Consider the following 11991-nt stretch of genomic DNA (forward strand, 5'->3'; position numbering starts at 1 on the left):
CAAGTGGTCCAGGAGAATGGCAGCCCAGCCATTAAGGATGTGGAAAAGAGGGTTCCTTGCCCGTGTTGAGGAACGTCATGGCTCAAATTCCCAGCTCGGCCCAGTGTTTCTAGCAATCCCAGCCACCAACTCCATGTGTTTCCCCTCCCAGGGACAGCTCGGTGAAGCTCCCGGAGAGGACAGCGGCCAACTCAGAGAGGTCCTTGACCGGTTCCGCACCCTGATGGCTTCCTACCTGCAGAAGGTGGCCAACCTCCGCAACGAGGTGGACCTCCTGGCGAAGCAGCTTGCGGACTACGCCGACACCAAGAGCCTGGTGCCGCGAAGGGCTTTGCCGGGGAGTTAGCCAAAGGGCAGGATTACGGGCAGGCCGAGGTAAAGAGCGGTCGAGACCACAACCCCCTAACAAGGTCCTAAGCAAATAGGTCCCAGATGTGGGCCTTCCCATCAGGAAGCAATAAACACACACCCGCAACAAAGCCAACTGCGAGTGCTCTGCAGCGCGGTAGTGACTGCCTTCGCCGGGGAGGGATGTGCTCCCTCCTGCCCTCGCCATCCGTGGGCAGAAATCCCCGTTCTGTCATGGGTCCTTCAGCCCATTGGGGAGAAATCCAGCCAAGGGTTGGACCTTGCTTGAGATGATGACCCATCTCTGCTTCTTGGAACGTTTTGGGGTGGAAAGGGGGGAAACCACGTCCTCCCCTCTGTACCTCCTCATGGTACGTGGCCCCTGGAGGTGAGGGGATCTTTCAGACGCTCTGGTTGGCATCACCAGCTGGGAGAACTCCAAGTCTGGATCTGGTCCAGCCACGCTGGATGTTGGCCTGCTCCTGTTCATGCTCGCTCTGCCTTTCTGGCAGACCAACATCCCCTTTCCTTGTAGGTGGAGAGGCTGGACGTGCAGGTTATTGAGCCCCTGAAGCTCTACAGCACCCATCTGAAGCAGACCCGGGTGAACCCTGGTGAGGCTGCCCTGCCCAGCTCCAGCCAGGACAGAGCTCCATGCAGTGGAAAGCTGCTCTAGGGAGAGCACGGATGAGACCAGGACAGAGCAGACAGGCCCGAAATGAGCTTTGGCCCTCAGCATCCTCGTGGTCCAGAAGGAAAACGGCCGCTCCTGCTCTGAGCTGAGCGTCTCCTGCACCTTGATGGTGGTTACGGAGATGAGTCCCTGCCTGAAAATGCTTCCCCTGAATTAATACCCATTTTTTTCCACTAGCTCTTGTGGCAAGACAGGACGCCCGCAGGCATTCAGAAACCAAAGTCCAAAAGCCAGGAATGGTGGGGGGGGGGGGCGGGTTGCACCTCTCCCCAAAGTTCAATATGGTTAAACAAAACCTGATCGTTCCTATTATCCCAGCTTTCCCACATCATTCCACGTGGAGCATTCGTGTGTCACGGCGGTGGGAGACGCTAACTCACGGCCGCTGCCTTCGAGGGAGTTGTTCCTGATTTACACCAGGGCCAAGGATCAGCTCCGAGTGTCCCTAGCAAGCAGCAGGATGCTCAGGGATTACGACTGACATGCATCGCCCCTGAGGGACAAGGAGAAGCTGTCCCTGCAGTTTCCCATGGGAAGAGGAGGGGAGGAGGGGGGAGAGTCATTAAGCAGCTTCTTACCCTGGGAATAATTAATCTGCAAAGCCCTCGAGGAGGGAACGGCTGCCTTACCCTCTCCACGCTCCCATTTCCAAGGCGGACCTTTGAAAACCAGCCCCCGTCTCATGGCAGGCGGCTCTCTGCCACGCACGGGGGGATCTTCGAGGGCACGGGGAGGACCACCTTGGCTCCCCAGAAGACCCCAAGGCAAGCTGAGCCCCGTGCCCGCCGTCTCGGTGGGCAGCCGGAGTGTGCCGTGCCTCGGGAAGGCTGAGCATCCCCCCCCACTCCCCCCCCTTGCCGCCCCCCGCCAGCCTCCAGGCAGCCTTTGCAAGCTGGTGTGTTTTTAATCTGGCGCTGTCGAAATTTGGGCAGCTCTCCAGCCCTCTGAGCTGTTTTGCATTTAGGCTCGGTTGGCTTTTAGCTACTGCATCCAGGGCAGAGGCAGGAGCAGGGGCTGCCCGTCCTCACCGGCTCTGCCCCCACGCGTGGGGCTGGGCGCCAGCACGTCGCATCTTTCTGCTTTTCGGAGGGGTTTGGAGCAGCATCGGTCGGCTACGACCCACGGTCGCTCTGCTCCACCAGCCCTGCCGTGGCCCGCGGGCAGCCCTGCCATTGCACAGCATCCCTAGGGTCATGGTTTTGGTCTCGGAGGCAAACCCCAGCCCCATCCTTACGGCTCAGGCAAAACCCAGGAAGACGGTTCCCAGGGCAGGAGGCAGCATCCCAGCTCAGCAGGGTGGATGGGAAGGAAACCCGCATCCTCCGGGAAACCTTCCTGGGGACAAAGGCACTTTTAACACCGATCCAGAAAAGTCGCTAGCGAGTGGAACAGCTTGGCAAGCTGCTGGCCTGGAGCTCTGTAAAAACAGGACGGCTGGGCGTAATGGTGCCTTGGAGAGGTGCTCGCCCTGCCAGCTCCTGCCACCTGCGGCAGCCCCTTCCCCAGCCCTGCCCTTTGATCCGCCTCCAGCTCCTGGCTCTCCTTGGCTTTTGCTGCCCCGGGTTTCTCTTTGTAGGGATTTTCCAGACCACCTGGGTAGAAGCATTTCTGCATTCCCCCCCCCCCCCCCCCCCCAACCTCCACCGCCCCGTGCGGCCCGGTGCTGGCGTGGGAACATGTGGCAGCTCCTGAAGTCAGCCTTGTCTCTGCCTCCATCGCTGCCTTGCTCTCCCGTGCCAAACCAGGCCCCTAAAATAAGCTGAATTACCAGAGCAATCGCTTTTCCCCAGCTCTTGCGAGCTGCCGGCTCCAGTGGGGCCCACGGTCAGGGTTTGCAAATGCTTTTTATTCAGATATGCAAACACCAGCAGGTTTAAAGCCGCTCTTTAGCCAGGACTGGCAGGGTTTAATCAACCCAGGGGCTCAGAAAGCTTCACCAGCTTGACCTGCCTTGTTTACCAGGAATACATTTCTCTCCCGTACAGGCACCAGACTGAGCCGTACGACGGCATCTCCAGCCCCAGCAAACTTCCCCCGCTGCCTACTCCAAAGCTGAGGGGTTTTGCAGCGGTGAGCCCACCGGCCAGCATGCCCCAGTTTGCTGCTGGGTCTCAATCCGGTCGGAGTGGAGAGCGGCTCCACTGGTGTTTGCAGGACTGCAGGCTGCTCCCAGTTAGATGTCTCTGTGCTGGCACTGGGTTCTTCAGTCCCCACGACCCCACTCCATCATCCCCCAGAGGGTGAAACCCTCCTGCTCCAGCGCCCAAGCCAACCCCCGGGGGTGTCCCCAGTCCCTTGAGCCCTGTCACCCCATCGCCTGCTGGTGACAGCCAGCTGAGCAGGCAGGACCCAGCCTGCAGGATACGGTCCCTGCTCCCCCCGTGTGTCCAAGAAGAAACAGCCCCCGGTGCGTTCACCCCCCACCCCCCCTCCTTCCCTTGCAGGCTGTTTTTCTCCCCCTCTCCTCCTTCCATCAAGCAGCAAATATGCTTTCAGAGCAATAAGACGGCTGTTCAGCCTTTGGAACAAATGTTCTCTGCCAGGCTTCGAGCACAGGGGCGGAGGGGGGACTCACACTGATTTAATGACAGTGATTTAAGCAATTTGATCCATTTTTATGGCGCATTTACAGTTAGGGGAAAGGAAGGAAAAAAAAAAAAAGAAAAAAAAAAGAAAAAAAAAAAAAAAGAGAGAGAGAGAAACACAGGAGTGGAACGGAGGCAGGAAAGGTTAGGGAACGCACCCCAGCAGGCGCTCGGAGGGGGAGAGAGGCTGCCGCAAGCTGTTCCCCTCGCCGCTTTGCCAAGGCGAGCCCTTGCCAGCCTCCTGCACCGTGCTCCGAAATCTGGCTCGTGTCAGCGCCGGCTCCCCGGGGGGCTGCAAAGCCTGCGGAGCCAAGCATGGCTCCGGGGATGACCCAAGGAAGGGCTGAGCCCGCAGTGAAGGCTGGGGTGCAGGGGGGCACCATGCAAAAGCCTCCGGCCCCTCTGTGTTGGATGGATCCAGAGGCCTGGGGGGGTCAGGACGGGGCTGCACCCCCCCCTTTTAGTTGGGAAACGCAGCAAGGGCTTACCCAAGCCCCAACTTTCATCCTCCTGCCTTCATGGATGGGGGTCCTGCTTTGCCCTTCCTCCAAGATCCCGTCCGTTTCTCGATGCCAGCAGCTCTAGGGGACTTTGGGGTGCCAAGGGATGAGCTGCCCCTATAAATGCACCAGACCCTCTTGCAGCGGAGGAGAAAGCAGAGCTCCGAGCGCAGCCGGCTCGGCCAAACCCCAGCCCCGGCGAGCCTTTCCCCTGCTGAGACCTGGCCTCCTCGTCGCACGTGCTCTGCCCAGCTTCAGCCCAGCCCCGTTGCCAGTGCGGGGAGCCCAGCTGCTCGCTGGGGCCGGGAGCTCTCGGCGTCTCCCGGCTGGTTTCGCCAAAACACCGGCCAGATGAGGGTGGTGCCGATGTGTCCCGCTGCGTACGGCACCTCGTGCCCCCGCCGGGACTCTCTGCAGGGAGGTGTTACCCCTGCGGAAACGCTGCCAACCCCATCCTGCTCTGTCCTTCACCTCTAACCAGCACCGATCCTTATCAAATCAAGGATGCACCAGCTCAGACATTCCTACCATTGCTACAACCCAGGAGCATGGGAATTGATGGGCAAACCCTGCTCTTCCATCAGGAAGAAACCCTGGAGGTGCCCACTACGCTCAATGTGACAGCAGCCAGCCAGCAAGCTTGGATCTCATGGGAAAAGAAAGAAATGCCATGTAAAATCCTAAGAGATCCCTCCTGGGGGGTCCTCTGTGCCGCAGGCAGCGGCTTTGTGCGACCAGAGCTGGCTGCAGCATCGCACCCTGCCCAAAACCTCATTGCCCCGCCACGTGGCTGCCCCTGAACCGCCTCTGTGCCACTCCTGGTGCTGCAAAGGTGGGATTAAAACCTTGCAGGGGTGCAAAGTTTCCCAGGGAGCCGGCCAGGGTGGCTTTGAAGTCACGCACCGCTAATATTCAGGCAGTGAAGCTGCAGGCTGCAATTAAATCAGCTGTTTGTTTTGCAGGCTTTTCCCAGCGCCTTTGGCCCGTTCCCTGCGTGGCTGTGACCACTCTCATGCTCGCCCAGTGAGAATCTGTCCTTGGCAGCACCTCGAGGGCTTGGTATAAGGTAAAATGCAGCTGGAACTTCCCCTGCTCCCCAGGCTGGAGAGCAAACTGAGCGGTGCTGCAGAAAAACTGATGGGAACCGTTAGCTGGGGGGGGGGGGAAAAGTCGTTCCAAGAGAGTAAACCTAGCTTTTATATCAATAAACAGAGGGGAGCAGCCTCTGCCAAATCTCCTCCGCGACAAGCTGCAAACCACGTCCTCCCACTCCGGTCGCAAGGAGAGCCTCACACCAGGAGCTGCCCCGGCTCCCGATGGGTTTGGGTGCTGGTGGTCCCTCCTGCAGGTGCTGCACGGCATGCAAGGAGCGAGGGCTGTCCCGAAATGTGGGTCTCGACTCGTTTAATATCTCACTGCTGCTGCTCCAGCCTGCTGCAAGCACCGGGATTGGGATGCTGAGGGTCCCTCGCGCCGCCAGAGCCGTCACCTCGCCGAGATGCTGCACAGGCACTCATCACCTGTGCCTGATTTCTCCGGCTGGACGCCCTTTGCATCCCATGGGAATGAGGTGCGGCAGCTGGCGGGGGGGTTTCTGCAGGATGGGGAAAGGGGCACCCAGGGACAGCGCAGCAACGTGGGGGCTCCCCAAGTGGGTTTTGGTGGCCCACACCTCCCTGAGGAAAATGGGGAAGGAAAGGACTGCATGGAAAATCCATCCTCTTGCCCCATCGGTCAGTCCCACAGCCAGGAAAGCTCTTCCTGGAGGCCCGTGAGGTTTTTTTCTACTTGGTTTTGTTGGTTTTTTGTTTTTTTTAATTTATTTATTTTTAAATATCAAGGCTCATCTGGAGGGTACAAATACCCTGCAGGTCGGAAAGGGATGCGCTTTGAGTTCGCCCCAAAAGGCTCTATTTCAAGTGCCACGGGGGGCACTGGCACCTCCACAGACCCCGAGACACACAGGAAAGCAGCGACCCCAGCCTGGGCTCGGGGGGTTCGCTGTCTTCAAACGCCCCGAAGGAAGAGGAAAAGAAAAAAAGAAAAAAAAAAGAAAGAAAGAGAAGGGAAAAAAATTCCAAGCAGCAAACAAAATAAATCTTCCTCTCTGAGCCAAAACAGAGAGAAAATAGCCAGGGACCTTGGCCGGGAAGCTGTTTATTATAGTCATGGGATTCGCTGCCAATTTCGGCAGTTGGACAATTTTCCTTTTTCAGCCCATAAATAGCCACCCCTTTGCTGGGCGGCCCCAGGCGCTGCAGGGTGGGCTGCTTTCCTCGGCTTGGCGACTGCTCCTGAAAACATCCCTGCTCCGGCAAACACCCCAACCCGCCTGGAAAACCCCCCCCCCCGCCCCGGTCAGCGAGAAGGTTGGCTTTGGCAAAGGGACGGGACAGGAATCACCTGCAAAGCCAAAATCCGGCGCTTGAGCGAAGCCCCAGCCCTGCCCGGGTGGCCGCAGGCTGCTGCGGGATGCTCTGCTGGGTGCAGCTGCCCTTTTTCCTTTGTTTCGAAGGGATTAAAAGGAAAAAAAAAATAAAGAGAGAGAAAAGAAAGTAATAAAGCCCAGGAGAGCACAAGGGACAGGCACACCTGCCTGCGGCGTAACCCCGCGCCCCGCAGCTGCTCCCCCTTCGCCCCCGTCTCAAGCCGGTGCCGCAGCAAAGGGGCAGCTGGTGCTCGGTGGGGTCTGGTCCTCCCATGGGAATGGGGGAACGGTGGCCCCAGGGATGGGCGGCTATCCCCGGGGGATGATAGCCCTTCTCCCTTTCCATCTTTCTCCTCTTCCCGTGAAGACGTCAGGCAAAGCTGCTCTGGGAAAGGCAGGCTCCCTCCAGCACGGGGGCCTTTTGTCTCTCGGTTAAAAACAAACAAACAAAAAATATAATACACGAGAGGAACCCGCCTGCTGCGGCCGCGCGGCTCCTTCACGCAGGGCTTCGCTCAGCGGAAAGGAATCCGCGGGCTGCGGAATCAAATCCACGTGGGGTGGGAGAAAATGCTCCCACGGGGACCGCACGCCCCCCTCCCCCTTAAAAGCCCTCGACCCTTCTAGGGGGGGGAACACTCCTCCTTCGCCCAGCCGGCAGCGGCACAGCTCCAGCTCAGCTAGCATCTCTCCACCAGCCGTTTCCCAGCCAGGTTTCTTCTCCTCGCTTCCCTCCATGCCTGCCATTCCTCCGTGCCGCCCTGCCAAGGGGTCCCCAAGCAAAGGCAGGGGGACGGGGAGCTCCTACCCCATGCCCTTGGTGGGGGAACCAGCCCCTGGGAGCCTTTGAGAGCCCCAAACCCCCCAGCGCAGGAGCAGATGCTCATGGCAACGGTTTACCTCCTGCGCAATGCCACCGTCATCACTGCCTTCTGCAGGTGACAACGGCGACCAGCACGAAGTCCTGGGCCACCAGGTCGATGGCAGTGAAGAGCAGGGTGTCAAAAGAGGATCGAGGACAGCTTGGTGGAACAGAAAAACACCTGGCTGAAGTACACCTGGATGTCTGGAAGCACCAAGACCTCACTGAGCGTCGAGCACCGCTCAACACCATCCATGGGTTCACGCCTTGCCCCGAGGCTGCTGAGCCTCCTGGTGCTGCTCAAAGCCCAGGCGGTGCCCACACACCTTTCCCCATCCCAGAAACCCATCAGGAACTTGCATGGCTGGTATAAAGCACCCGAAACTCCACGGCTAAGCCGTACTTTGGAAAGACCTTCTCCTTCCCCGCATCGCCCAAATCTCTGCGTACCTGGAGCAGAGACAGGGCTTGCTCCCACGGCATCACAGCCCCTGCAAGGCAAGGTCATGGCAGGCTTTTGGCCAGGGCCCCGGGAATCTGGTTCCCTGCTTTGCGGAGGAAAAATTAAATTTTCATTCAAATTTTCACTTCGGCAGCAGGGATATCGGCTCAATTTCCACCTGCTGCTTTGAAGCCTGCGCTTTGCATGGGAGAAGCACACAGCTGAGAGTTTTCAATTATAAAGCACATACATACAAATGCAATAACAGCCAGGCATATGGATTTTAAGCCTAAAAAAATGATAAAAAAATAAATAAAGTGAGGGCCACTCACAAGCACACGCTGTCCCAGGAGAGACCGTCTGGGTTGGGTGGAGCAGGGCCAGTCACATCCCCTCTGGACCGTGGAGGACCACGAGGATGGCATCCGTGCTTGGTCTGACTTCAGTGCCAGCAGCTCGCAAGGTGGACCTCAGTCCTTCCCTCCCCTCACATCAGCCCTGTAGGTCTGGCCGGAGAGGTCCCAAGGCTGAACTGGAGGCCAAACCTTTGAAGGTTTGGACCCTTCCCTCGAGGAGGATGCATGGAGCAGGGCTGTGGTCCCCAGACTGTTGCCGTACCCTTTTCCAGAGGAATAAAAGAGGATTTATCCTCCTTGTGGGGCTGGGGGGTTCCCACTCCAGGGCTGCAATTCGACTGGAAACTGCTCCAAGTTTCATCAGTGGACTTGGAAAGGCTGGTGGGAGAAGAAGGGAGTTCAGCACCGTTGGGCTCAAATGCAGCGCCAAGCAAACACCCCGGGAGGGATGCTTACTCGCTCTGGAGCCCCAAAAGCAGCTCATCCCCATGCTGTTTAAGAGTGATTTCAACCTCCATCTATCAGGGATGCCTTTTCCAGAATCAACCCAGGTTTCTGGGTTGGAACGTCCACGAACAGCTGAACCCTGTCCTCCACCAACCCCTTGTAGACGCCAACAAACCCCACCACCTGCAGGAAGAGCAGCATTAACTCCCAAAACTGCCCCAGGAGGCACGAAAACACAGCTTGGCCTTCCTCCCTCCGGCCTCTCACCGCTCAACATCCTGGCCAAGCCCATTCTCCCTACCAGCCTGGCACCACAGCAGGTTTATTCCCAGTTTCTCCCTCCCATCCTCCCCATTGTGCAGCCCCAACCCCTGGGCCAGGGCTCGCCTGCACCGAATTTGCATCCAGCTTTCACGCCGGAGCACGGCGAGCACAGCGTGGGAGCACGATGCTCTGGAGGAGGCCATCGCAAGCGCAAAGAAAACCCTTCCAGCTGGCCACAGGAGATATTTATTGAGTAACTCCAGCTCCCCATCACCTCCAGGAGCAGCAGGACTGCCAGCCTCTGTGGCGGTGGGTCCAGTCTCCGGCGAGTCCGGATTTGGCCCCGCTCACTGGTGCTCAGGCCAGTTCTCCCAGCGCTGCCGGGGGAAGGGTGTCCCGCGGGGGAAACGCCACGCTGGGTTCAATTTGCTCCCTCCTCGAGCACCGCGCCGGCCGGCGGCAGAGCGTGAAGCTGAAGTTAATCTCTCGGTCCCAGGATGAAGCACCGAACCGGCGCTGATTTTCCAGAACTACCCTGGGGCCGAGATTCATCTCCGAGCAGTAATTAGCTCCGGCAGCCTCCACACGACCTGGAGTGGAGGGTGCAAGCCTGTCCTCCGCGGGGGAAACAGCTCCTGTGCTTGGTGCGTGTCTTTATAGGAGCGTGGTGTTAGTGTGCTGGGCGGGGGGGGGTGTCTCCCAAAACACCCGAGAGCCGACAGGTTCACCCACCCACGTCATTTGGGCTTCTCCCAGACCATCAGGAGGATGGAGGCTGGGTGATCGTGACTTGCAGCAGGTCCTGAGCTTGATAGGGAGAGAGTTTGCAGCCTGGAGCTGCACAGAGTCTGATGAAACACACCCCACCCCTAGACCCGTACCTTGAAATCAGTGAGCCAGTAAATCCCAGTTTGCGGGACCACGGCGAAGATGACGTGTGCCAGAGCCCCTGCAAGGAAAGCCAAGAGCTGGAGGAGGGTCTGCAAAAGGGGAGAGGGGAAAGGCTGCTGGGAGAGGAGCAGAGGAGCCTTTGGGGACGTGCTAGCGAGACCTCGCGGGAGGAGATGACACCAAGGACCTGCAGACACCCCGTGAGGCCGGCGTCTTCCGACAGACCCAGACGAGGTGTGGATCCTGCTCTCCAAACCAGACTCATCTGGAAAGGGGGAACCCACGTGGCCATGTCGCCCTCCCAAAGCCCAGCTCCTTGCGGGGGATCGACCCCCGCTTCCCAAGGCACCTTGGCAAAAGCGGACGCCTGCCCTTCCTCCAGGCTCCCATATTGCATTTTAGGGCTGACCACCAGCATCTCTCGAAGCCATCCTGCATCCCGTGCTGGCCCTTTCTCTGGCCTTTCCCCAGCCCTTGCCGGTGGAGGGGGACACTACCGGCGGGTGTCCCCCTGCCAAGACCAGCTGCGTGGCACACTGAGGGGCCACCGCCAGCCCAGCAGCAGCTGCCTTGGCCCCGGTTCAAGCGCTGGACGAGAGCAGCTTGTTATTTCGGTCCTGCCACGGGGTTATTTTTAGAAAGCGCTGAACACCCCTTCTCCGAAATCGCTCCTCGAGGTATGACCTTGCGGTGCGGCAGCCGCTCAGCTCCCGGTCCCACCACCTTTCTCCTTGGGGACCGGAGCTGAGCGTCACCCATCCATCTCCCCTGGGGTCCCCTGAAAAGCCCCCGGTGACAGCAGCACCGTTACACCGCGGCAGCTTGGAGGTGTAGGGCCGGGGGGGGGGGGGGGAAGGGGTGGGCGAGATGGAGTCTGAACTACATCTCAACCCCTGACGCCATCCAGGTTCGCTCCCGGTTTCAATTATCACCTGCTGGAGCAGCAGCTGCCGAGTGCCGGAGAACTCAAAGGCAAGTCAACAAGGTCTTGTTGTTTCAGCTGCTCGGGGGCACGGAGCTCCGTGTGCCGCCCTCCCCTCCTGCGGGTGCCGCAGGGATGCTGTAGTGTGTCCCCCCCCTGCTCGCCCGGGTGTTTGAGGGGCTGCTGTGCTTCACCAGCTCCCCTCATCCCGCTCTCCCCAGCAGGTAAACGCTGCAGGAGCTGCCAAGGGGGGAGCAGAGAGAAACCTCAAGAACAACAAGGGGGGGGGGGAAAGGAAAAAAAAAAAAAAAAAGAGAAAGAAAGGAAAAAAAAAATAAAAATCAAGCCCCAACAACCCAGCCGCTGCACAGAGGTTATCCGGGGGACAGAGCAAATAATTGGCGAGGCGAACAATGCATTTTAATTAAACCTCTGCAGGAAACGAGGGGAGGGAATCAAGTTAATTGCACGGAGCGGGAGCAGGAGATTAAAAATGCTCGTCGCTCGGAAGATGGTGGCTCCCATCCGCCTTTGCTGAGCAAAACAAGGCCACCTGGGGCGGCGGTGCTGGCAGGGTGGCCCCCCGGGACTGCTGGCAGGCCCTGCCTGGGGAACGCACGTCACGCTGGCTGCTGCCGGGGCTCGGTGGCAGCGAGTGCCAGCGGGATCTGGAGGGACATCAAGCTGCTCCCCTGTGCCGGGGGGCTGCGGGGTCCCCAGGGATGGTGGCTGCCGTGGAGGGTACAAGATGAGCCTGGCTGTGGGAGCAGCTCCTGGGAAGTCCCCCAAGGAGGGGGGGGGTGGCATCGCTTGGGGCTGCAGGAGCAAGACCTGGGGATGGGTGCCACCACAGCCCAGTCCCTTCCCCTGGTCCGTGCTGCTTCATGCCCTCAGCCCAGCGCTCTCCCTATGCCCCAAGCAAAACCATCAGCCTTTGCTTTTTCCTGCCCTGGATGCTTCAGATTTCAGCCTCTTCCAAGCAGAAAGAGGTGGTTTCCTCCACTATTCCCTTTTCTGATCTCACACCTTTTGTTCAAGCCCTTGTCTTCACCCTCTCCCTCCATCCTGGACGCGGTGCGAACGGAGAGACCCCAACTCACTGCCAGCAAGACCGAAAACCACCGCCCAGCCAGGATCCCCTTCCTACCCAAGAGAGGAAAAAGCATCCCAGGCTCCAGGATGCTGGAAGACCAGGGAAGGAACCGAGCACAAGCCCTGACCGAGCACCCCACTCCTGGCACAGGGAAGCGCA

The sequence above is a fragment of the Leptosomus discolor genome, chromosome 8 (assembly GCF_034619465.1).
Source record: "Leptosomus discolor isolate bLepDis1 chromosome 8, bLepDis1.hap2, whole genome shotgun sequence".
NCBI lineage: Eukaryota > Metazoa > Chordata > Aves > Leptosomiformes > Leptosomidae > Leptosomus > Leptosomus discolor.